Genomic DNA, 26903 nt, shown 5'->3' with positions numbered 1-26903 from the left:
ATGGACAAGATTAGTTGCATCTTCTCTTCACACAGAAACACCTTAATGTGGCTTTTGGCAAGCATGACCTATCAAGAAACAGCTGGAAGATTTTTAGGGTAGAGGAGGCCTTCTTGATATCCTTGAAATTAAAAGTTTGGATTCTGTGCTTTAAGTACTAGCTCCTTTGCTTGTTACTGTGTGACTGAGGGGAATCACATGAGGCCGTTCTGCCTCTGTCTTCTCATCTGTGAAAGTGTTGGGAGGCAATGCTCCATGGAAAGCATCCAGAACAGTACCTTATGTGAAGTATGGGCTCAGTAAATGTCAGCTTCTGTTATTAGCCTGTCACCCACGTAGCTCACTCACCTGACCAATGCTGAGTACCGCTCTGTGAAACTCCGTGCAGGTCACCCACAGGCCTGTCACCCTTAGACGATGTTTTTGTGGACCGACACATCCCACTTATGCTTTCACATCTATTTCCAAATTAATGCAGGGCCAGGATTACCAGTTAATTGACAGACAGCATGATTTTTTTTTTTAATGGAGACTCTAGACACCCCCTCCCCACCAATGACCACAGCTTTAGGTCACTATGTGTTAAAAACTCTTCTGTCTACCCTTAGAATAATTTTCGTTTTGTTCTTTTCGGATTGAATATGTGATCTTTGTAGAAAACTTGGGACACTAGAAATTTTTTTTTAAAGATTTCCATTTATTTATTTGAGAGAGAGAGCACGACCAGGGGGAGGTGCAGAGGGAGAGGGAGAAGCAGACTCCCCACTGAGCAGGGAGCCTGGCCTGGGACTCAATCCCAGGAACCTGAGATCATGACCTGAGCCAAAGGCAGACGCTTAACCAACGGAGCCACCTAGGTGTCCAATACTAAGAAATTTTAAACCACCTGTAATCTGAGTTAACTGTGGGATTTTGATAAATTTCTTCTAATCCTATTTGCACCCATACCTGGAAAGCTAAGTTCTTTCCACCATAAAATGCAAATACTGATGGAGAAGGCATATCTCGGGTCTTTATCACTTAATAAGCTACTTTTTAGTCAACATCAGTTCTAACTGTTGAGGTTTTTAGTCCGCTCTTGATGTGCCAAGAGTCTTTGGAGCAATGGTGCACACGAGGTCAAGAGGTAGGCATGTTAGTCATGATGCATTTATTCATGCAGTAAATGTTTATTAGCTTGGCACTGCTGAGCCCCGGTGATACAGAAATGAAAAACAAGCAAACACCCAATCGACTCCCTTGTTTATTGCAGCATTGTTTTTAATATGAAAAAAATTATGTTTATTAGCAACCTAAATGTTCATCAGTAATTTATGGCACAGCCCTCCAACAGAGTCCTTAAAAAAATAAGTAGCAGGAGGGTAGAGTAGATACACTTTTCCCTATTCCTTCCTCAAAGTACAACTAAAAACCTTAGACATTATGTGAGAAATGGGTTCTAGGTAGTTTCACTGCAAGCATTTTCACTGCTTAACTAATTTGCCACAAGGCGATTTTGCCATAACAGAGAAAAATCATGAAAAATAAGAAGGGCATCCATTAAAAAGAACCTAATGAAACATGAGAAATGAAGAACAAGATTAAAAAGACTTTATTGTGAGATATAGAATATTTGAATACATTTCCAGTGTATGCAGATCCGTGGCAATACTATGCAAATAACTGATTTAATTTTGTGGATTTTACCTAAGCGGCTTTTGAGGTCTTTCCTTCAAGGTATTCTACTGTTTTTTCCCTTTTGTTGATTTATCCCCTCATTTGGCATTGCATGTTTTTGGTTTTTTGTTTTTTTTTTTAAGATTTTATTTATTTGAGAGCGAGAAAGCGCGTGCATGAGCACAGACGGGGAGGCAGAGGGAGAAGCAGACTCCGCACTAAGCAGGGAGCCTGACATGGGGCTCCATCCCAGGACCCTGGGATCACAACCTGAGCCAAAGGCAGATGCTCAACTGACTGAGCCACCCAGGTGCCCCGCGTGTTTTCTCTTTTAGAAGCAGTTATCCGTTTCCAAATACTAGGACGCACATTTCTAACTGAGCTTTGTGTTGCATTATGAAAGCTTTTCACACAGTTGTTTGTTCTTGGCGTATTTTCCCATGTCTGTTGATAGCTGTTCCAAAGTTCTATGGGAAACGTGGGTTCAAACCTCTGCACCACTGTATAGACCATTATGAGGGCTAAGATTTATATAATATAAAAGTGGAAGTACTGCATCAATGGAGAAAGGAAACCAAACTGTCAACCAGTTGGAACTAAACTGCCAAACAAATCAAACTATCAACTGGTTATTTTTTTTTTCTTTTACGACAGAATTGCATTACAGTTAATTAGTTAATGGCAAAAAATGCTTGTGGCAAAGAGGCTTACAGTGAAAATGCCAGATATGACAGAAAATGTAAGACTCTGACAGGTAGAAAAAAGGCAGGATGGCTAGGGGCTTCAGGACCCGAGGAACAATACGACAGCAAATTCCTTTTCTTTTTCCCTCTTACATCCCACACTTGGAGCTGAAGAAGCCAGCAACCTAGAAATGCCAATAGGAGTAGACAAGAAAACCTTAACAAAAGCCTGCTGTCTCTAGCCAAAGGATTGGGAAGGGAGCAGTTTAGCAAGACAGAAAACTTCTAGACGATGCTATGGACTGAGATGTGTACCCCCCAGATTTATATATTGAAACTCCAACCACCAATGTGATACAATCTGGAGATGAGGCCTTTGGGAGGTCATTTGAGTTAAATGAGGTCATGAAAGTGAGGCTCTCATGATGGGATTAGTGGCTTATAAGAAGAAGAAGTGAGAGATTGCTCTCTCTGTCTTGTGAGGACACAGTGAGTGGTGGCCATTGGCAACCCAAAGAGAGAGCCCTCACCAGGCATGGACCCTGTTGCACATTGACTTTGAACTTTCAGTCTCAAGAACTGTGAGAAAAATTTCGGTTAAGTCACCCAGTCTGTGCTGTGTATTTTGTTGTAGCCGCCCAAGCAGACGACAGATTTTGGTATTAAGAAGTGGGGTGCTGTTGTAATAAACACTTAAACCTGCAGAAGTGACTTTGGGTAATGAGTAGAAGCTGGAAGAGTTTTATGGTACATACTAGAAATACAGATGTTAAATGATTCTGCTTGAGATCTCAGAAATGAGGAACAGGTATCTGGACACTGAAGGAAAGATGTTCCTTGTTATAAAAGAGCAAAGAACTTGGCTGAACTGTGTTCTAGTGTTTTGTGGAAGGTAAAACTTGTGGATGACACAGTCAGATACTTAGCTGAGGACATTTTGTACAAAAACGTCAAAGGAGAAACTTGGTTTCTGAATACTTATAGTAAAATGTGAAAGAGGAAAGATGAACTGAAGAAAGAATTATTAAGCAAAAAGGAACCATAACTTGAAGATTTAGAAAGTTTTCAGCCTATCCATATTGCAAAAAATGAGAAAGGTTGTTGCAAAGAGAACACTAGGAGTGTGGCTGAACAACCATTTGGTAAAGAGATCATGGGTGTGATTTGTGGAATCAATCCGCCATTTCAACAGAACACAGGAAAAGAGATGGGACAATATCAGCAAAGACACTGCCAATTTGAATTAAAGGGGACATTTAAAAATGAGATGAAATGAAGGAAGGCTGTCAGATTTCTTAGTTCCTACAGGACTGGACCAGAGAGCTATTCAGCAGCAAACAGGTGCTTTTCAAAAAAGGAGAAGAACCTTGAAAGCAATTTAGAGATCTGGGTTTCAACAAGACATGAGGCCTGACTGAAGCCTGGGGGATAGGAGCCCTGAATTCTTGGGGCCATGATTCCTGCCTGATGGAGCCAGGGGGGTGGGACTGCTGTCCCAGTGGGTCCAGAAGGCAGAGCATCTAAACCAAAGAGGACTGATCATTCTCAAGGTTTAGTGGAATTTGCCTTGGTATGTTTGGGATTTAGTTGAGACCCATCTCCCTATCCTTCTTTCCTCCATCTCCCTTTTTGAATGGGAATGTCTATCCTGTGGCTCTCAGCATCTACAGAAAAAATCCACAACAGCTAACATTCTAGTTAATGGTGAAAGATTGATGTTTCCCCTTAAGATTGGGAATAAGGCAGGGCACCTGGCTGGCTCCGTTGGTGGAGCATGTGACTCTTGATCTCAGGGTCATGAGTTTGAGCCCCATGGTTGGCATAGAGATTACTTAAAAAAAAAAAAGTTTAAAAAGGTAACAAGGATGTCCACTCTTACCATTCCTAATGAACATAGTGGTGGAAGTTCTAGCAGTTCAATAAGGAAAGAAAAGGCACAGAAATTAGGAAGGAAGGAATAAAAGTCCCTATTTGCAGATGACAGATTGTCCACATAGAAAATCTCAAAGAACTTGCAAAAGAAGAAACCAAAAAACAAAAAGCCATGTGAAACTAATAAGTGAGTCCAACAGGGTGTGTGATATAGTGGATTTCTGCATGTAGATCTAGGGGTGCCTGTGGCTCAGTTGGGTGTCTGCCTTCAGCTCAGGTCATGATCCCAGAGTCCTGGGATCAAGCCCCGCATCAGGCTCCCTGCTCAGCAAGGACTCTGCTTCTCCCTCTGCCCATCCTCTGCTTGTGCTTTCTCTCTTAAAAAAATAAAATCTTAAAAAAAACCCAAAAAACAAAAACATTATATATCTATATGCTAGCAAAAACATATGGATACCAAAATTTAAAATACAATACTATTAACAAATGTCTAAGTAAAAATCTAACAAAACAAGTATAGGACTTGTATGTTGTAAACTATACAACATGATGAAAGGTGTCAAAGAAAATCTAAATAAATGGAGAGATATTCCATGTTCATGGATTGAAGTCTCAGCATAGTAAAAATGTCAATTTTCCCCCAAATGAATATAAAGGTTTAATGTAATTCCTACAAAAATCCCAGAAAGATTTTTTTTATAGATATAGTCAAGGCTATTCTAAAATGTATATGGAAAATCAAAACAGAAAGCTAAAAGAATTTTGAAAAATAAATTGGGAGTAATCAGTCTACCTGATTTCAAGACTTACTATAAAGCTGTAGTAATTAAGATTGCATAGTATTGGCAAAGACACACATTAGACACGTATCAAGGAATAGAAAAAAATCTAGAAATGGACCCACACAAATGTGCCCAACTGATTTTTAACAAAGATGTAAAAACAATTCAGTGGATGAAAGCCTTTTCAAGAAATGGTGCTGTGGTAATTGGACATGCATAGGTGGGGAAAACACAAACCCTTGACCTAAATCTCACACTATACAAAAATTAACTGTGTTACAAACATATATGAAATGTAAAACTGTAAGATTTTTAGAAAAAAATAGACTCTTTGAGATATAGGGCTAGGCGGGGTTCCTAGATGACATGAAAAGCAGGATTCATAAAAGGAAAAATTGATAAATTCGACTTCATTAGATATTGTTCTGCAAAAGAATTAAGAGGATTAAAAAAACAGCTACGGACAGCTTTCTACAGAGAAAATATTTGTAAGCCACATATCTGACAAAGGACCAGTATCTAGAATGTATAAATAATTCTCAAAACTCAATAGTAAAATAGGCAAAAATCCAATTAGGGGATGGCCAAAAGACATGAAGACCTTAAAGAGGGCAAATAAGCACGTGGAAGGATGTTCAATATTATCATTAGCCATTCGGGAAATCCAAACCAAAACCATGAAATACTATTTCCCTGTCAAAATAGTGTCGTTATCAGACAAGGACAGAGACAGACTGCATCACTTATGTATTGCTTATGTGAATAAAATGGTGCACCTTCTCTGGAAAACAGTTTGGCAATTTCTTAAAGCTGTAACAACCATACAACTCAGCCATTATGCTCCTGGACATTTATTTCAGAAAAATGAAAACGGATGTTCAGTTCACACAAAACCCTGTACACAAATGTTAATTGCAGTTTTATAGCTGAAAATTGGAAACACCCCAAATGTCTTTCAGCATGTGAATGGTTAAATGAAGTGTGGTGCATTCAAAATACTATTGAACCATATGAAGAAATGAACTATTGATACATACAACCCCCGTATGACTCTCCAGAGGATTAGGCCTGAGTGAATAAAGCCAATCCCCAAAGGTTATATACTGCGTGATTCCATTTATATGACATTCTTGCAATGATAAAATTATAGAAATGGATTAGTGGTTGCCAGGGGTTAAGGAGGGGAGGGGGTAAGAGAGAAGCGGATGTAGTAATAAAATGACTAACATGGGAGATCCTTGTGGTAAAGGAAATGTTCTGCATCTTGACTGTATCAATGTCAATATCCTGGTTGTGACATTGGCTATATATAGTTTTAGAAGTTACTACTGGAGGGGAGCCTCGGTGGTGCAGTCAGTTGAGTGTCTGACTCTTGGTTTCGGCTCAGGTCGTGATCTCAGGGTTGTGAGATCGAGCCCTGCGTTGAACTCCGTGCTGAGAGTCTGCTTAAGTTTCTCTCTCCGTCTCCCTCTGCCCCTTAACCACCTCACCCGCATGCTAATAAATCTTAAAGAAAAAGTTACCATCGGATAAAGGGTATATGAGATTTCTCTGTATTACTTCTTATAATTGCATGTGAATCTACAGTGATTCCAAAATAAAACATTTAATTAAAAAGAGTCTGGAGTCAGGTAGGGGCAGCTGGGTGCCTCAGTCAGTTAAACGTCTGCCTTCGGCTCAGGTCATGATCCTGGGGGCCTGGGATCAAGCCCCATGTTGGGCCCCCGGCTCAGCAGGGACTCTGCTTTTCTCTCTCCCTCTGCCCCTCTCCCCTGCTCATGCTCTCTCTCAAAGTCTTAAAAAAAATAAAAAGTCAGGTAATGATTTTGCTGCTTGGGATATGACAGATGTCTTAGAATCCTCCAGCCTGCCTCATAATGACTGTTCAGCTGCTCACCATCAGTGGTTCCCTGTTGACTCTATCTAGAATATTCCATGTAATGGTACTGCAATCCTACAAAGTGCCATTATTCCCAGTTCCCTGATGAGGAACCCGAAGTCAGTGAGGTACATTGGGGCTCAGGCTACACAGGTGCAAAGCCCAGTGTTCTCAGACTCTTTAAGACCATGTTCTAAACCACCCTCAAGATGCAGAAGGTCGCAATTAAAGCAGGGGAAGAGGCGGAGAAGTGAAATGAAATGCCTGGAGTGTTCAGAGGACTCAAATTAGGTAGTTATAAGCCCAATTATAGGTCTCCATTCATCCCAAAGGCCACTCCCTCCAGGAGGCCTTTCTCGAATTTCCAACCCAGTGACCTCTTGCCCCTTTCTCCCAGACTTGAGAGCCTCTGGTTCCGTGCAGTCCACACTGCTTGGTGGTCAACCTCAAGGAGATACCTCCATTGAAGACGATAGACATGTATCTATGGCAACGTCCTGTGTGGCAATGCTGGAGCATTCCAGGAGCCCAGAGGAGCCACGTGCCAGCCCAGGGGAGAGGGTAGAACAGGACAAAAACTCCAGAGGTGGCGGGTCAAGACTGTAGGTCCCCAGAACTACAGTTTGTCATCACACAGACCTTAAGGGCAGAGGATGGGAGAACGAAGAGGTTGGCAGGGGCCAACTCACATTTTAATCCCCTGGAGGGAGGGCTGAAAACAGCACACTTGAACACCAGCTTCAGAGATCCAGAAGACAGCCCATCTGCAACAAGGGCACCCCAGTGGTTCTGATGTCCCGGATGGTGGGGGCTGGCACGCAGGCTCTGTTTGAGTTTCCTATGGCTCCCACATCCAGCGCAGTATGACATTACAGCTATTCTAACAAGAAAGTCATGGTTTAGAGATACATACAGAAGTATTTACAAAGGAGACTGCTTATGAGCAGTGAATTCCATGCTGAGGAGTTTGGGGTGTGTGTGTGTGTGTTTAAGATTTTATTTAGAGAGGGTATGAGCCAGGGAGGGGCAGAAGGAGAGGGAGACAGAATCTTAAGCAGACTCCCTGCTGAGCCTAGAGCCCAACATGGCACTTGGTCCCATGACCCTGAGATCATGACCTGAGCCAAAACGGAGTCCGATGCTTACCCAACTGAGCCACCCAGGCAGCCTGGTTTGTATTTTGAAGGCAAAAGGGGTGTCTCTTGAAGAATTTTAAGGAGAAATGGTAGATTCGTAATTTTCAAAGTTTATTGGTATTTGTTCCTGTAACATGTGGTATAGCAAAAGAAAGTCCCAGATCACAGGTTGCATTCTGTAGTCACATCTCTGTAGTTACCTTTAATCAGAAAAGCCTCCTCTCTGCTTTCATTGTCTTTTGTGAACTTGACATTTTTGAAGGGTCCGCTCAGTTACTTTGCGATATGTGTCTTGATTTGGGTTTGTCTGATGCTTCCTCACGCTTATATTCAGGTTATGTGTTTTGACAGAAATGCTCCAGAAGTAATGTGTGTCCTCCTTTGTCCATCACATCAGATGATGGCTATAGGTCCCCTTAATTGTGGTGTCAGTTTCGCTCACTTGGTTGAAGTGGTGCCTGTCGAGTGTTTTCGTTGGAAAGTTACTTTTCCCTTTGTGACTTACAAGATTGTTCTCTCTTGGGGAAGTCGATTTTGAGAGGATATTGTAAATATGCTCTTACACCTCCGATTTTTACCCTTTAGTTTTAGTCAACAATGAATGACTTTTGCCTGGATCTATCATTGCCACGATGGTTGCCAAATGACAACTTTCCACTTCTATCACTCCTTCCGTATTTGTCAGTTGGCTTTATTCTGTAAGGCAGAAATTTCCCTTTTCTTCCATTTATTTATTTATATACACAAACACAGACCCATATTCTTGTTTTATGCGATGAATTTCTTGACTTTTAATCTTTCTGCATCATGTTTTAGGTGTTTCTCTTGTAACCCGCATATAGCGAGGCCTTTTCTTCCCCCGCCCCTGACTTTCTAACCTTTAAATAGTAGGTTTTATTCATTTATATGAGTTGTGAAAATAGTATTGTGGATTTATTTCTACAAAAAAAGAAAAAAGATGGTGATCTACATGTAGTAATGTAGAAAAATGTCTAAGGCGTAGTCTAATGTAAAAAGCAAATTACAGGCAAGCATGTGTCACATGAGCCCATCTGTTGGAGGGAAGAGTGCGTGTACATCTATTTCCATAGCCCTAAAAGTCTGGAAGGTTACACAGGCAGTGGGTTAACACTGATGACTTCTAAGGAGCTGGGGTGGGGTCTACTCATTGTTTGATAGTTTATTTGAATTTTAACATCTGTAAATAGTTTTGGGTTTTTGTTTTTGTTTCTTAATGAAAAGGCCCCACATCTGCCTGCTAGCAGCTCACAGCCCAGGACAGGGTCCGATGATCGCGGGCACCGCACATTACCTGAGGCCAGTAGAGGAAACCCCAGGCAGGGTGCTGGAAGCGCCAGCAACAGGAGAAGTCAGGGGAGGCCCTCCGGAGAAGACATCTGAGTGTAGTTTTAAAGCGAGGCATCTTGACTTCATGGAAAGAATGTAGGCACTGGAATCAGGCAGGCTTGGATCGAAGTCTCTTTTTACCTGCTCGTCAGCTGGGTGACCTTCAGCAAAGTCTGCAAGTCCCATAGGTTGTTGGGAGGATTAGAAATTATGTGTGTCCAGCACCAAAATAGCGCCAGCATAAACAGTCCACATATTTTTGAAGAATGAGCGGGTGTTCAGCAAGGGGAGAAAGGTGGCCAAGAGGGGAAGGCTTCTTTTGGAGGCTTGGCAGGTGGTTTAGTGGGCCTGAGTTTTGGGTGCCGGCCTGGGGGAGTGGAGGGCACGCCGAGGACAGCTTATGGAGAGCACAGAATTCTAGGCTAAGGAGTTTGGTTTGCATTCTGAAGGCAAGGGGCATCTATTGAAGGGTTTTAAGTAGGAGTGGTTATAAAATCAGATTTGTAATTTGGAAAGGTTATGGGCAACTGACTGAAGGGAGAAAAAGGTGGAACAGGGAAGTCCAGTTCAAGTGTTGCAGTAACCCGGAAGGAGGATGAAGAAGGCCCGGACTAAAGTGCTTAGGTATGAAGGAGGCAGAATCATTAAGACCGTGACACCCATCGGCTCTGAGAGTCAAGAAGGAAGAAGTTCCATTATCTTTGTCTTAAGCATTGTGAGTATGGTGAGTGCAGGTAGACAGAGGAGTAGATGTGGAGGAAAGAAAAGTCCAGTTTGGCACGTTGAGTTTAAGGTGCCTTTGGGACATCTAAGTGGTGATGTAGTAAGCCCCTGGGAATGCCAGGCTGGAGCTCAGAAGGAAGTCTGTGCACGAGTTAAACTCTATTTTGTTTAGTGCAAGAGAGCATGGATGGCCAGAAAAGAGAATGATAATTTTGGGTAATGATCAAGCATGATGGGGTATGGACTTGGACTACTTGGTCTTCAGGTTCTAAATGAAAGGCTGATGAAAAGTTTCAGTATCAATAACGAGACTTAAAGGAGTAGTAGAGGTTTAAGGATGACACCAGGAGGTCATTCCTGTGAAAATAACCAAATAATTCTGGATGTCAGCACAAACTTCAACAGTCTGTACTTCCAAGGGGAGCCAGTAATATGACAACTGTTGAAACACGTGTGGCAAGTGGTAAACTTCACTTGAAACTGACAGTGGCAGTATTTGTTCCAATTAGAGATGCAAACATATGGTTTGGAGAGTCTCTGAGAAAGGCTATTAAATCATACAAGAATCCTGAGTGAAGTACTTGAAAGCCCATGCTCAAAACTTTGGGTGTGGTTCATTGTCGCATCCATGTGAGAAGTAGGTAAAAATGATGAGTACAGCCTTAAAAGTTACGAATCCAGATTTTTGCTTCCACAACCAGCACTACAGAACTGAGAGGAAACCTAAGGTCATTGCTGTGGGCTGATGCCTTCCCGTGGAGGTTTTCAACTTGGGTCCCGAAGAGCGGGAATTCACAGTCTCTATTTTAGAGAGAGTATGAGCAGGGGAAGGAGCAGAAGGGGGAGGGAGAGGGAGGAGGAAAGAATCTTAAGCAGACTCCCACTGAGCACAGAGCCCGAGGTGGGGCTCCATCTCGACACTCTGAGATCACCACCTGGGCCGAAACCAAGAGTTGGGTGCTCAACCGACTGAGCCCCCCAGGTGCCCCTCAGTTGGTTTTTTCTTTCTCTGACATCCCTCTTCTTTCTCCTTTTACCTATTTCCCATGTGTTTTGGGTTTTTTTTTTTTTCTTTCTTTCTTTCTTGACTAATGCCTTGGTCTTAACAGACCACAGAAGGAATCTGCTTACCCCACTGTCTAGCTCTGTTCATCCCACATGTGGTTCATATGACTGCTGACCCTTGGTCTAGAAAAGTGATTTCAAGCACCCCCACCTCCCTACTGAAAATAAATATATAATAGAACATCCTCCAATCTTTTTGTTTTATCAAAGGAAATCTTACATGGAGACTCGTTTAGCAAAGTGATTTAAAATACAAAGAGCAGCCGTGTATGTAGCAAAGTGGGGACGTGTGGTCCCCACCCACCAGGCCAATCATAGTTGGGTATTTGAGGTACATTTTCAAGCAGGGCATTGAGATGGAAATCCAAGCGGACAATTCCACGATAAGTCCTATGGGGGGAGGGGTGGTGGTGTATTGCCCATGGTGCCAAGGAGTGCAAGATAAATACATTTCGGATCTGCTGGGCTTCAAAGCTTATCCAGATGGGATGGCCCTTGAGAAGGGACAGGACCACAGACTCTGGGTGACTGAGTCGTAGAGTACGATGTGAGCAAAATGGATGCTTCAGGCCTGATTTCTTCTTCAGTTTGAGCTGTTCCAGGTTGCAGCTGGACTTCTCTCCAGAGTGAGCTATTTCTGAGGGATGTAGAGTAGGAGAGCCACATGCAAATCCACCTGGGGAAGAAAAAAACAGACCCTACAAAACACTGCATATGATGTGTCAATTATGAAAAAAAAAAAGATCCTTTTGTATATGTGAGTCTTCTGATGGCTACCGGATATTTAAGAAATCATTAGGAAATAATGTCAAAGTCCTTAGTCCCTGTTCCATCTTAACCCTTGATTGTCTATAAATGAGTACACAGTTACCCTTATGCTCCTTCATGGCTGTCTTGGGACAAAGGAGGGGCCAACCAGGTGATCTCGAAGGTTTTAAAGGGGTTGTGGCTGATCCTACCAGTAGAAGTGCCAGACACTTCCAGGGCCTGTGAAGCCATGTCGCCTGGCCACTTCCTTGTCCAGCCCTAGGGGAGGCCGGATCACCTGTCTAGCTCCTAGTGGTCAGGCTGTGTTGGGTAACCTGGCTATTTCTTCTCCCCTGGGCTTTGGTGCCCAGGTTCCTGACCTAGTTCTTGTGCTCTTGCGTCCAGTTTGGGATGAATTCTCTTATATACTCGACCAGGTTTCTCCAACCACCAGGGTTCAACTCTCCGAAGCTGGTCTTATATAATGCTTCTCTCCCTCACGCTCCACTCCCTCCTCTCTCCAGGGATTTTATCACCTGCCAGGACTTCCTCTATCTAGTTTCCTGCCATGTCCTCTCCCCTACCTCTTTCCTGCCACCTTGCTGCTGTCCCCGGGTAGATGTCCTTACCCCCTTGTAGGAGCGTGAACTGTGGAGTCACTTGGAGAGGCCAAGCCTTGATTCTAGCCATGAGGACATCGCCCAATAATTTATTGGTACAACTCTTCTCTTCAAGCCTGTATCACATTACTTTGAATATCTTCAGCGACTCTACTTCAGGGGTTGACTTTTTTTTTCAAATGGCCAGCCATTATTCAGGGTCATGCGCATTAATGAAGACTGTGATCAAACCCAACGCCATTATTTGTGTCACTAAAGTACTACAATTGATTTTCCTTGGCAATTTGTAATCTGGGCTCCAAAAGCAATTCCACTAAGACCGTAAGCGTGAGGGCAGGGGCTGCATCTGTTCTGCTCATCACCTGATGCTCAGCTCGGAAAACTGTAGGTGCTTTATAAATGCGTTGTGTGAATGAGTAGGAGGACTTCCAAGAATGTCTGCGGCAGAAGCTGCATCACTGGAACCGGAAGATGACCTCTCAAGGTGACGGCCATGAGAGGACCCCACTGGCTTAGCGCAGAAATCCTGATGTGCGTGGTTCCTCTCTGCTATTCCTTCATGCTCATGTGGAAGCATACTGCCGACAAGTTGCAAGTCCGGAGAGTAAGGAACAATTAAATCAGGAATGTAAACCTTGGGATCCTCTCCATGTTGAAGCCATGTGTGCAACTGTTGTTCCCAAGTGAACCTCTGCAGAGGCTGATGGTCAGTACCCCGTGTCGAAGTCTTTCCCTTATAAATCATTATCACCAGAAATTTTTAAAAAATGTTTTCAAGTACAGCTCAGTGCTTTAGATAGATTTGTTTTTCTCTTCATGTGGCAGACTCACATCTGGACATCAGTTAGCTATATTTCATCTAAAAATAGCATTTATCCAATTTACTGTCACTTGAGGAGAGAAATCCTTTTTTTCTTTGAGGCAGGCTCCACTTCTTATTCTCTGCAGTCTTTCCTGGCTCATTGCCATTTAATAATAATAATAAAAAAAAGGTATCAGGTCGTGTGTGTGAGTGCGTGTGTGGAAGTACAATGAAATAATTATTTTTATAGACTGCAAAAATATGACAACTGCATTTTCATTCTTTCTCTTCCTTTTTTCTTTAAAGCTGCCGCTGATCTTTCTGGTTATGTTGGTAAGCCCCAAACCCCACATTGGTATGAATGCCATCAGACTTTCCTTAGTCATTATTTGGGGGCCATGGCACACGAATCTGGAGACTCTTATCTGTTTTCTTTCAGACTGTCTTCTTTTTACTCTCTTTGAGGGTATCCTCTCCTTAGCCTGTGGTGTGGAGTTTAGAAAGAAAGGAGGAGAGAAATGAGAGAGGAGTCAGGAAGCAGTGGGGCGAAGGCACCAGGCTCGTGGAGCCCTCTGCACACATTTAAGCCAGAAACCGGAATTAAATCGGACTAAAGAAAAATCCATATGCCACTGCTTTGTCCGCGGGCACTGACATTAAGTAAGTCAGAGTTGGCTCTGGAAGGCACTGGTTGTAAATAAGGGGGCACTTACTAGTCAACCCCAATTTTACATTTGTCAAGGTCCTTGGTAGTTCTGGAAAGATTTATCTTTGGGTACAGGGCTCAGACCTTCATTGCTTTGTGATACTTGTCCTGTTTCCCTCAAGAGAACTCTGGCTTTTGCCCTTCTTGTCTGAAGGCACATGCCTCTCCCCAGCCATCCACCTGCCAACTGGGATAATTATATTTTATATTATATCATATATTTCATGTATCATATATTATATTTGAAAGAGAGTGAGTTGGGGGGAGGGGTAGGGATAGGGAGAGAATCTCAAGCAGACTCCATGCTGAGCAGGGAGCCCAGTGTGGGGCTGGAGCCCACAGCCCTGAGATCATGACCTGAGCCAAAATCAAGAGTTGGACACTTCACCAACTGAGCCACCCAGGTGCCCCAACTGGGATCATTGTTATCATTATTGTGTTGGGGATGGGTTTTTTCTTTTTTCTTCCCACCTTCCAATCAGAGTTATTGGGTCTGACCTGTTATTGTTAAAATCTGACCTCCATTGGGGCGCCTGGGTGGTACAGCGGTTAGGCGTCTGCCTTCAGCTCAGGGCGTGATCCCGGCGTTCTGGGATCGAGCCCCACATCAGGCTCCTCCACTATGAGCCTGCTTCTTCCTCTCCCACTCCCCCTGCTTGTGTTCCCTCTCTCGCTGGCTGTCTCTCTCTGTCAAATAAATAAATAAAATCTTTAAAAAAAAAAAAGTGACCTCCATTGTGTGTTGAAGTGGCTTCCCTGGCCCTCAGTGAGCACAGCCTGTGCTTGGCATTCCTTTCCATGCTGTGGGGAAGGGTTCACCTGACTTCATCCACATCCTCTGTCCTTCTCATTTGTGACCTCCCATAGAGATGTGTGAAATGTAAAATGGCGGAGAGGTTTTAGGGCTACAGCCTGACCTGTTGAGTTGAGCAACACTGGCTGAGCTGTATGGCCATTCAGTCCAGGCCCTTGGTCTCATCAGCATCATGTTTCAGCAACTGTGCTAAGAGCCGACATATCCATCCAGATGAGTTGAAACACATCTGCTCAGAGATTTTTCTCTTCTGATCCATCAACACAGGGGCCTTCCAGTTTTCTAAGCATTTTCCGTCTGTACAAACATTTGCGACATCCACCCTGTGACTGGAACTGTTGAGCCATTTTCATTTTGTGAAGTATTTTTATAGATTTTTCTTTGGATATGTCTTGGATAAGACATCCAAGTGAAACAGCAGACTTAACATTTTAAGAGGAATTCTCATTTGACTGTAGTTATTTGCGACCTTCATTTCTCAACTATAAAAATTTAACAGATATGTGAATATCATGGGTAGAATGAAATTAATTTTTACCACCCACAATAGTTCATTAGTGAAATAAAGAGTATATTTAATGGATCTGTGCTTGGTGTGCCTAAAATTATTTCACCATAACAAAAGGTCTTGAAAGACTAAGAAAAAGTACGATGACAATTAAGTTGCCTGTATGAACAGTATTACTGTATGAAAGGAAAACAGTCTTAAAAATAGCTCATCGTAGAGTTGAAAGAGATGGAGAAATTCATAAAGGGAGCACAAAGGTGTTGCAAATGGAATGAAAATCTTTTCAAAAATACCAACAGGGCACTTGTTCTTTGCTTGCAGAGTTCCTGATTTTCACGATCTTTCATGCTTCCATTTCACTTTTGTGGGGGTGTGGCTTGCTTCAGAAAGATACCTAAGCCAGCTCTCTTTCTCTGCTCTAAAAGGCAACCCTTCATTCTTCCCAAATGTACGGGAAAGCTTTGTATTCTTCACGTCTGAAACCTACTAATTAAGAACTTGACACTATGAAAAAAGGCCAACAGGACAGGGAGACAGGAGGGAATATTTAACAGACTTTGCCCAGTCCTTTCCTAGCGCCCCCTATGTAACACCAGCGGTAGAGGGGATTTTAGCAGCCTCTGGCGGAGACCCACTTTTCCAGACAAAGACAATGGAGCCAGGAGAGGGTCGGTGATTTGCTCCAGGGCAGGCAACCAGGGAGTGGCCAAAGAGGAGCACACAGCCTGGAGCCTTCCCTCCCTGTAGCTCCTGGACACCCCTACCCGCTTGTCTACTCGCTAAAGGCTTTTAGGATTTCAGCATGAATACGTTTTCATAGCTCTTGGTCTTTATTAATGCATCAAATTGAAAGAAAGAAAATTCCTTCAAAATGTCCTCTAATGCAGACTTTGCCGAGGGAACATTTCAGGGCTGCGTCCTTTGCGCGCCATCCTGAGCCCAGGTGAATGTGGTGCGAAGACGTCTTCCTATAGACGCTGCTGCAAGCAGGTGGGTTTCTTAGGTCAGAGAACAGTGACGCTGCTCAGAATGAGGAGGTCTGGAACCCTCTTGGTCCCATAAGGCCTTTTGTCCTAAGTCTTCCTTTCCCTCTGCTCCTCTTGACTCTTCAAGGCAAAAGCGAGGAATGAACCCCAAACTTCTTTTTCATGACCTGGTAAAATTGTGCTAAAACGGCTGCTTGACTTTTCTGGGTTTCCAGCTGCTTGTGTTTTAATTGTCTGGGCTTAAGAAAGAAATTTTTTAAATGATAAATAGTCATCTCGTGAAAGGTCAAGAGAAAGGTGGGTGTGAAATCTGGATTCAGTGCGCGTCCTGCTACGTCATTCCGACCGTTCAGGGTTTATCTCTGCGCTTGGCATGTGGCGGTGGAGGGAGGGATAAAAACAACAACAACAACAAACCCGACCAGAGGGTCCCCGAACTCAATTTTTAGGCTGAAGGAAACAAAACAACAAGCAACTAGAAATTAGAGGTGGGTCACTGATAATACAATCACCGTACGGCCGTCTCTGGGGAACTTTGTAACGTGGGTCACGTGTCGTCTCTTGTTTCCCCATAAGGCAGCTCACCCAGATGTAGAGAAGGACTAGCAGGGGGGGAACCAGGGCGAGGCACGCGAGTCACTTACCCTGGGTGTACCGTTTAAGGGGGCTCCAAAACTCCGTAATCAAGATGAATGTTTTACAAATCCAAATTAATGTTAAAAAAATCCATGACGAACAAGGTATCAACATTTTAAATAGAAGACCAGTATTAATGATTTTTCTTTCTTCTGTTGCCTCAGGCTCTAATGTGGCTCAGCGTGGCATTTGAATTAATATCCAGAGATAAAGCAGAATGAGTGTGTGTACGTGTGCGTGTCTGACAGACAGACAGGCTCTCTCCAAGGACCGGCTGATGGAGATGTGTGCGTGAGTGAGACAGATGAATCATAAAGCTGGAGGAAATCTTAATCCCAAAAGGTTAGTCCAGTCAATTTTACAGGTGAGGAAACGGAGAAATGGTTTACCTCAGACCAATCACATATACTTTGAAAAATACCAGAGCCCCGGTCTCTTGACACCAGTCCTGTGGGTGCTGGCACAGGAGAGGCTTTCAAGGCAGGGGAAACTCACGCCCCCAAAAGGAGGCAAGCTCAATGAACTGGTCAAACTGGGGCATTTTAACGGGCCACAGACATAGCGCTAGAGCTTTTAAAATAGAGGTTCAGAGCACATGCGTAGTCTGTTCAGACTCTGTACCTGTAAGGGTTCCTGAAAAATAAAGCATGGCCTGGACACCCAGCCACTGCCTCTCTTTGGGCACCAGCGCTTCCAGAGGGTTGAGGAATTCTTGGGGGGGCGGGGCGGGGGCAGCGTCAGGCCCAGTTGATATACCTAATGCATTGGCTAAAAGACCTACCTGGCTTTAGCCACTGGGGCAAATATTTCCTTGCTTTGTACCCCTCCCTCATTCTCCGGCTCTGGTCCCCGGCGACTCTCCTGGCTTGGCTTCTTCTCACATCGCAGTGGTTTGAGCTGAGATTAGGATTTTGTGCTTTGGTTCTTTTTTTTTTTTTTAAAGATTTTATTTATTTATTTGGCAGAGAGACAGCCAGAGAGAGAGGAAACACGAGCAGGGGGAGTGGGAGAGGGATGCAGGGCTCGATCCTATAACGCCAGGATCACGCCCTGAGCTGAAGTCCAACGCTTAACAACTGAGCCACCCAGGCACCCCTGTGTTTTGGTTCTGATTCAGCCAGAGGAAGCCTTTTCTCTGGAGTTGGACAATAGGGTTTGAGGCCAAAACACCAGCTAGACTAAGTGTCCCTTTGCCCTCAGGGAGTCTAGATTCCCTTGTGACCTTGCGGGAAGGAGCATAGATGACGAGGAAGGAAGGTCTGGGTGTTACAGGTCCCCGGCCCAACTCTTAACAGTCCTGTGTTTCTCCTTCTACAAACAGCTATCAACATCCGACCGTGACAAGACTTAAGAGTGTAGTCGAGGTATGGGGTGATGGTGAAAAGCTCTGTTCCTCCTTGCTCCTTCCCCATCCGAGTCCAGGGGGACAAAGCCTATCTTGTGATCCAAACACAGCAAGAATTCTGCATAAGGCCAAGGACAGCTCCAGCCTGTGGTTCCAGATCCAGCTTTTTGTCCCCCAGGGGTTTTGGTGACGCGGTAGGTCCCATGGGTGCTGGACAGCTGGTCTGAGGGATCCGTTCTCGTTAAGTTGATTGACCTGTATCAGGTTGCTAGGGACTCTGCTGGTTTTAACCCTGAACCCAGGAAACTGGGACAACTGGCCAGCAGCCAGTAGTCCTAGGCCACACAGTGATCCCTAGTCATCATGGAGGTGGGGCATTTGACTTTTTCTTAAGAATAGGAGGGAAGCCCCTGAGTAAAGGGGCAGATGAACTCGATTTTCAAGTTTGGGGAGAGGAGCCCTGGTAAAACCTGTCCTTCAGCCTCTGATAAGAATCAGATGCTTTCGGCCAGGGTCTGCGCTGAAGGCTGCCCTTCCAAAGCAGTTAGAGTCCACTACTACCCCCATGGTACTTAGGCCGTGGGCATCTGGTGAGGATCTCTGGGTAATAGGCAAGCATTGATACCGGCAGCAGGCAGACTAGAAGGCGTCTGATTCCTTCCACCACTAGAATCAGGGCATCGGGAATGAAGGCGGGAACTCCTGTACCCACCCTCCAGGGACAGGTTTCCAGGATGATACTTTGTGGTTGGCTTTATAAGACACCGTGTCTTCACAGTCACTAACCCAAACTTGTCCTTGGTACTCAGGTTCTTTCCAAGACGGGCTGATGGAGATGTGTGAACGAGTCAACACACGTATGGTATGGAGCAGTCGCTCACCTGGATTTTGAGAGCGGTGGACAGGAAGGCAAGAGAGCGTGAGGGTTGGCAAACCCTTCAGAGTGCTCTCTCCCGCTCTGGCATTCACACACACATACTCCAGGCTGAGTAAAGCATGCAGAGCTCTTAGAGAGAAATCAGAGAAATGTGAAGTCCTGAATGAGCCAGAAATATGAGCCTGGAACGTGAGTAGCAAAAGGGATCCAGTCGCCTCGCAGCTCAGACACATGTTCACACTGCTCGTGGTCTCCCTGAGAAATCTGCACTTGCCAGTGGATTCAGGCGATCTTCAAGGCTTCACTGAACCTCCAGTCATAACTCCCATCGCACTGGAATGACCAAACGCTGTAGAGGCTCCAGAGAGACCACGTGCAGTGGAAGATCTGCCAAGACTGGTTATGGAATGAGTAGGATGAAGAGGGGTAGGGTTCAGACAGAGACGGGGGAGAGGTCCGAGGGATCAAGGGGTGGTCAAAGGCTCCAGTCACAGAGCTGGGGCGGGGAGGGGTGCTTAAAGAAGAGCCTGCACTGAAGCAGATAATGATCTTTATTGCCTTGTAGTTACTGGGATCTACCTCTAATTGTGTCTAATTCTCTTTCCACACAGCCTCTCCACTTTGAAATTATAAATCCCTAAAGACAGGGTTATGACTTACTCATCTCTATACCCATATCACTGTTTAACACAGTGCCTTTAACATCACAGATAGCCAGGAAACATTTCTGATAAAAATGGAAGTGGATTTTAAGCACGGATTTATTGAAGTTTGGGGCATATATTTTGGGACAAAGAATGGCCACCATGCATGTGGAAATACACCTAGTGAAGCAAGCTGAAGTCCATGTCCATTGTAGCAAACATCAGACACGGATGGATCTTTTCTAGCTCACGTGTAAACCAAGTTATTCAAGCTTTCAAACTAAAGTCTAAGAAGTATATGGGGGGGCACCTGGCTGGCTCAGTTGGAAGAGCAAGTGACTCTTGATCTCAGGGTCATGAGTTTTAGCCCCATGTCGGGCATAGAGATCACTTAAAAACTTAAAAAAAAAAAAAAAAGTACATGAACTTCATCAAGATCACATCATTTCAATTAACGTAACTTTACCACTTTAAAAATAGCCCATAACATTAGAATAGAAATTTGAATGACCCCATTTCCTGTAAATCAGGATGACCAACCCGGTAACTTGGAAGGGCTTTGTGTTTGCAACTTCTCGTGTTCCGCGGGCCGGTTCCTCGTTAGGGAGCCCATCTTCGGCGCCAGTGGGCGGCTGACTGCTGGCGGGGGCATTTGCCGAGGACGATCCTTCACCGCTCAGTTTATGCAAGCTTTTTCTCTCCGATTCCTGTAGTTGACTTCTTTCCCCCACCTTCTTTTCCTTGTTGCCTTCCTATCTTCAAGAGACTAATTGCCGGCAGGCCCACTCCCTTGGAGGGGCACCGGCCTGCCCTTGGTCCGACACCTCACTCTCGTGCAACAGCCGCTGCCTGTTCCCCCTCTTCCTGAGGTCTGATTGCTCAGCTTTCCTTGGGGTCCACGAGCTCTTACAACCATCCCCCTCTTACAGGAGCTTGTCTTAGTAGATTTTTGTTCTTGCAACCAAGAGTGCCTCAAACCCCTTCCTCCGTTGTAGGCAGACTGCCAGTCACACCCTGCGGAACAGCTCAGCCCCTTGGGGTCACCCAGGACGTAAAAGGGATATCACCCAACCTGGATGCCAGGAAGGATGAGAGTATTTGGAAATGGGTAGACTGTTGAATTTTCTTTTCACTGAAATGTTCTGTATCTTGTGGACAAGGCTCTTGGGCTACATTTAAGCACCATGCTAAGACCTTCAAATGAATCTTGTTGTGCAGAGCAACGAGGATTCACGTTGCTATTCCACTAAGCCCTGTCTGTGTGGTAGGCTTAGCTGCATAAAGGTGGGCAGGGATTTCGGGTTTTGTGTGTGTGTGTGTTTTTTTTTTTTTTTAAGAATGACAAACACTTAAAATTGGGAAATAAAGTGGACTTTATCTTTGTAAAAGGGCGGGCTGGTGAATAGCAAAACCTTTTTCTATCTCCAGAAGGGAATTGTGGCAAGAGAATAGAAGCTTTATAGGGAATTACTGGTATTATCAAAGGCTTTTCAAAATAGACTTGAAATGAATAGCTGTGTGCTGGTTTTATTACTGCTTTGCGAGTTTACATTTTGTTTTTGTATGGTATTTTTCTCCCCCCCTACGAGATGGTTGCTAGGGCATGAGAGCAAATAACCTTTATTGTGTTAAATTTGGGACAGAATACAATTATCTTATAATTTGGGTTCATAGTGCCATTTTTGACAAGTTATATTATGAGCTTTTTGAGGAAAATTGAGCCCACATGCCGTGAGCTTCTCCCTATTCGGTTGCCCTCCAATTTACGGTGTCTCTGCTCTCCCCTCCCCCATCCCTCTGCATTGGGGCAGCCTCAGGACCAGATGCTGCTGGAGGCGAACCACATGAGCCGGTGCAGGCCCCGCCAAGCTCCAGCACTGTGTCTTCTCGAAAGACCCTTGCCCCCGGTCAGCATGTTTTTCTGGATGACTCCACGGACATGAGTCTGAAGGGTGCCACACTTGGTTATCACTACATTGCATGCTGCATTTTTCCGGAGGGAAGTCGTGCGTAAACGTTTTGCAAATCAAGGCAGTGTTCCTAGGAACCTCCAGGACCATTTCAGAGAAGCTTCATCTCCATTTCTGACTGGTCTGTAGTTGGCAGCACTTCTTACCATAGCATTTCTGTAAAGGTAGGTAATGAGCTGTAAAGAAACTCTTACACGCACCGTGGGAGCACACACTTAGAGAAATCCTTCTTCTGAAAAACAGTCATTTTTCTCTGTTCCTTCCTCTGGCCCTAGCAGAAGTTGGGGTTCCCCAAGCAGCAGGCCTTGAGATAAGGGTTTATGTGCAAATGGCTTAAATGCCAGGAAACACAGGCAGTGGGGTGGGCAGTAATAGAGGGAAGGAAAGGAAGTCAATTCAAGCAAGGACATGGAGGTCCTGCTGGGAGCCTCTGGGAGGCAGTGAGAAGGCACGCCTCAGCTTCCTACCGCCTGCAGGTGTGAGGGCCTGGGCTTTTTATCCACGGTGCCCGTGGTCATTAGGCGAGGGCTGCGTTCAGGGAAGGAGGTGTTAATTTCCCAGCCCTTCTAGCTTCTACAGGGGCAGCGGCTGCTGCAATCTGAGAAAGCTCTTGGATAGTAAGTGCTGGCAGTGGGAAGCCAAGCCAAATGTAAACGACTCTGGGCAGGACACCAGCACATGTGCCACGCTTAGCTTCTCAGAGCACGTGTGAGGAGGTGGGGGCTCTCTGTAGCCCCTGAGCACCCCTAAAACAGCTGTTCCTTACTGGTGTCTTCTATATGAATTATCTGCCAATCCAAGATTTTGGGGGTGCTGGCTGGCTCTGTTGGTAGAGCATGGGACTCTTGATGTTGGGGTCATGAGTTCAAACCCCATGTTTGGTGTAGAGTTTTTTTAAAAAGGTTTTTAGAGATTATTAGGAAAGTAAAGTATACCCCTCAAAATCTTTCTGCAGAAATACTAGGAAATGTGACCGGTGGCCACAACCAATGGATTAATCTCAACCGTTTTCAAAATGCTCTCATGCATCATTCTCAGAGGGTGGAGGATATAGAAGCGAATATATACAGCCTTTATTCTCAAGATGATCTTTGATCACCATCCGTGGATTTCCAGGAATAGCATATGCTTACCCCTTAGATGCTTTTCAGAAGTGCTGACCTATCCCTGGGTACCTCGTGGACCTTGGTGTGGGAGGCAGACCAGCTATCACCTGCCCAGGCAGGCAGGGGCCAAACACAGGTATGTGACACTGTCCTTTATTAGGTACCAGCTCCAGACCCCGACAACTGAAAAGTGGGATTAAACCCAGCCATCCTAATTCCCATGACATTCTCTTGGCGACCCTGGAACCTCATGTCCTGCTGCTCTGTTTATCCCTAATGTCAGTCTGGCAGGTGCCCCCGTTGGCATCTTGTTGTTTTGAGAGTTGATGAATCTGAGAGAGAGAACTCGGTGAGGAGGAGAATTAAGCTCCTGGAGTCAGTATTGCACACAGAGGCCACAAATGAGTGGAGCTGGGCTTCCCTTGAGAAGCATATTGATGGACTGGCATCTTGGCCAAATGGAATTCAGAACATTTCTCGATCAAGTCCGCCTAAGTGGCAGCCTGTATCTGCATCAGGTCCACTGGCCATTTTCACCTAATTCCAGGCCTGGTATGTAATTTGTGAGATTTCAGAGCTAGAAAAGTCTTTAAAGTTCATTTAGCCAACCTGTTTAGCTGATAAGGATACCACATTCCAGTGTGGTTAAGTAATCTGCCCAAAATCAAACAGCGTGTGAAGAGCTGGCCCTAAGGGGAAGAGCCCGTCTTCTCCCTCTTTGCTGTGAAGCTACGAAGGCAGAATTTCTCAGTGGATTCAGTAGAAGTAAATGTTCTCGGTTCCACAGATTTTCTTGATTTTTTTTTCCTCAAGACAATGCAAGGCAGGGTGGGAGATCTGAAGAACGAGACATGGTGTCCTCATGGCTCTTAGTAGTGCAGGTGTAGAGAAAGAACTATACGGTGTAGCAGAGGAGTTTTAATGTGTGGGTCCCTCTGATAAAATGAGGGACTCACCTCGCACCCCATGTTTGATGAGGCTACTCTTCTTGACAAGGAGTCCAGCCTCCCAAATCTGTCCCGGGACATGGGTTCCAGGGTCCTGGCAACAAAGACAGCAGAGGACGTCCATGTACAGTTAAGGGCTAGACTCCCTATCCCTCAGCCCCCCATGACCAAGATGAGTGAGGTCTGAGGTCAGCTGCCAGGCGAGAAGATGCCCCGCCCCCACCCACCTGCAGCTACTTCCTGACTGGACAGCCCTGGCTAGGTACTTGATCCTAAAATTCAATTTCCCCACTTCTAAAATTCTGTAAACAGCATCTCCAGTGCTGGCTGGTGTGAAGACTAAGGGAGGTAAGGCCTGTCAAATTCTTAGCAGTCGATAAATATTGTCAACGTTCTTTTCCCCACATGCTCCCTCTGCCCCACAATACCTCCCCCTTCCTCTACCTCCTCTGCACAGCTTCTCACCCTTCCCTTCTCCCCCTGCACCGTCTGCTCAAGCTCTTGGCTTCCTAGCTCTCTTTCCTTCCTATTTCTACTTCCCTCTCCCTAGTCTTTATTCCCTCTTACTCTTCCATTTCATTCTCTACTCTGCTTTCTTATAAATTATGTCCTTCATTTCAATTCCCTTCCACCCTCTGTCCCCATTCCACCAGGTTCTCTTGCCCTTCTTGGCTATTATCCTCCTCCCATTTGCCTGTCATCTATTCCCGTTAGCTTCCCCTAGCTGCCCCTTCCTACGCACCCTGGCTCTGCCCGCTCCCGTGTTCCAGGCCTCATTAGGAGCCTGGTCTCCACCCCCAGTCTCTCCCACTTATGCTTCGGATCCAGGAAGCATACTTGATTATTGTGGTAGACAGCCTCTGCGATGGTCCCTACCTCCTCGGATCCATGCTGTCATGGAATCCCCTCCCTTTCAATATTGCCGGACCTAGGAATTGGATTCTCATGAACAGGATAAAAATGATGGGGTAACACTTCCGAGCTTAGGTTAAAAAAGACGCTGCTCTTTGTCTCCGAGGAAGCCGCTGCCAGGCTGTAAACTGCTCTTTTGAAAGGCACATGGACCCAAGAACTGAAGTCTCCAGCCAGTGGGAACCAGTATGACCAACAACCACGTGCGTGGCCCACCCCATTCAAGCCTCAAGCTAAGTGCAGCCCGTCTGCCATCTTGATGCAATCTGGGAAGGCTCCCTGAAATCTGAGGCACCCGGCTAAGAGGTTCTGGATTCCAACCTACAGAAACTGTAAGTGTGTGTTGTTTTAAGCTGCTGAATTTTAGGGTAACTTGTTATGCAGCCATATTAAAAATGCGGAGTTGTCCTTCGCAGATTACCCTTCAGCAAGGTTTGTCTTCTACGACCTTGAGCAGATCACTGCTGCTCTTTGGGTCCGTCTCCTCGTCTGAGAGACTTGGGGGTTAGCGTCCAGCGTCCCAGGCCTCTCGTCCATGGGGGTGTGGTGGATGAGGTTACGTCAGGCCTATGTGTTCTACTGTCGGGCGCAGGGAGCCCAGTTCAACGTTCACATCTTTGTATTTCAAGCTCCACATCTTTATACGTGCCTCACAGTTTCGCTCCTATTATCTGAAGTCTGTTTCCAATTTCTGACAGAATCGCAGTGGCCTATTGTGTGCCGCGCTCTGCATGACATGCCAATTTCATTTTGGAGTCACGGCTATTGTCTTTTTCCCTGCTAATCTCTCTTGTTTTGCAAAATTCCAATAGAACCTGTGAACATAGAGAGCTGCCCTTGTGCCTGATCTTGGCGCCGCGTGGCCCCCAACCAGGGGTGGATGATAGACAGACAGACAGCCTGTCTGCCACCCGAGGCATCTTTTCTTGCTTACAAATTTGCTTTCCAGATTGCAGACTCCCTTCCAACTCAAGCAAAGACTGGAACATACTAAATAAAAGCAGAGCTGAAATTGGACAGAATGTCTCAGCCACTTAGATTCCGACCTCTCTTTCAGGGAAAGCGTGGGGAAGAGGGAGGGGCTCGGATGGACGTGCCTGTACCGAGCACGTAGGGGAAGAAGGTTTCCATACCTTTCTCCTACCATTCAAGCCTTAAGCAGGGGCAACATTTTTTCTGAAGTGGGGCCTGTAACCCAGGGCCCATCACTTATGTATGGTGTCCATGGCAACCAGGCAATGGTATGGGATCCCTTCTCACTGGGGAATTCCTTTTATGGCTCATTTCCGAAACCAGCATGGCCAGTACAGGAGTCTGCAGTTTCCCAGTTGCTTAGCAACCAGCTCCAATGCTCTAGTCACTAGGAAAAGCAGACAGTTTTTTTTTTAAGTGTTTGTCGTCAGAATCATATGTTACATTCGCTCTACTTTGTCTCTTTAGAATAAAATAATTAGTGTGTGATAAGGATGCAGGAAAGGGCAACAGCCCCCCGTTGTTAATGCCTCCGCGGCTCCTGGAGCAGGCAGGAGAGGGAGGAAAATGTTAGCGTGCTTTCGGCTGGTAATTAAGCAGCGCGAGCCATCTGCACATTGAAAGCTCTACATTTTTCACGTCTCGTGGGGGCATCAAGTAAGTACAGGGCCAGCAATCTGTGCTGCGTTCCCTCCCCCAAACCAGAGAAGCCAGCCCCACCCACAGGTGTCACTGGGCCACCTCTCCTTGGCTTACACTGGGGGAGGGAGGGGAGGTTGTTGGGCTTTTGGCAGAAAGGTAAGGATAGCCTCTAGCGCCCTTGACTCACGGTAGTTGTGTTTCCCAGGGGCGAGCCCAGGCAACACGTGGTGAGGTCTGCAGACATTCTGGGTTGTAGCAACTGCTGAGGGAGGGGGAGGCTCCTGAAACGGATCCTGCTGTCCGGTGGTCTAGCGACCAGGGATGGGGCTGCACATCCTACAATGCAGAGGACAACCCCCCACAGCAAAGAAGTATCCTGCCCACGGATCAGTATGCTGAGGTGGAAAACCCGGAGTCAGAGCAATCCGAATGCCCATCTGTCCTGTTAAAAAGCGGCACTAGAGCTGACGAGGAAACACGGTGACAAGGTAAAGGGGGGGGACGGATCTCAATCTGCCGGACACGA

At 45.4% G+C, this 26903-nt stretch overlaps 1 protein-coding gene across 2 annotated transcripts in view; it reads left to right on the top strand.

Annotated features, from left to right (window-relative positions):
• LOC148107936 (uncharacterized) overlaps positions 1-21713 on the top strand; it is an 84656-nt gene extending 62943 nt beyond the window's left edge. The window contains exon 4 of one of the 2 annotated variants that reach the window (XM_087854236.1): positions 21640-21713. The gene's annotated coding sequence lies outside the window, so the exon portion shown is untranslated. Of the gene's footprint in view, positions 1-17126; positions 17389-21639 lie in introns of those variants that run through there. The other variant, XM_087854237.1, reaches the window with a different exon arrangement.
• Positions 21714-26903: the final 5190 nt, after the last annotated feature.

Source organism: Ursus americanus, chromosome 23 (genome assembly GCF_024610735.1).
Source record: "Ursus americanus isolate L20-20 chromosome 23, mUrsAme1.1.p, whole genome shotgun sequence".
Lineage (NCBI taxonomy): Eukaryota > Metazoa > Chordata > Mammalia > Carnivora > Ursidae > Ursus > Ursus americanus.
This window is presented reverse-complemented; position numbering and strand designations above follow the sequence as displayed.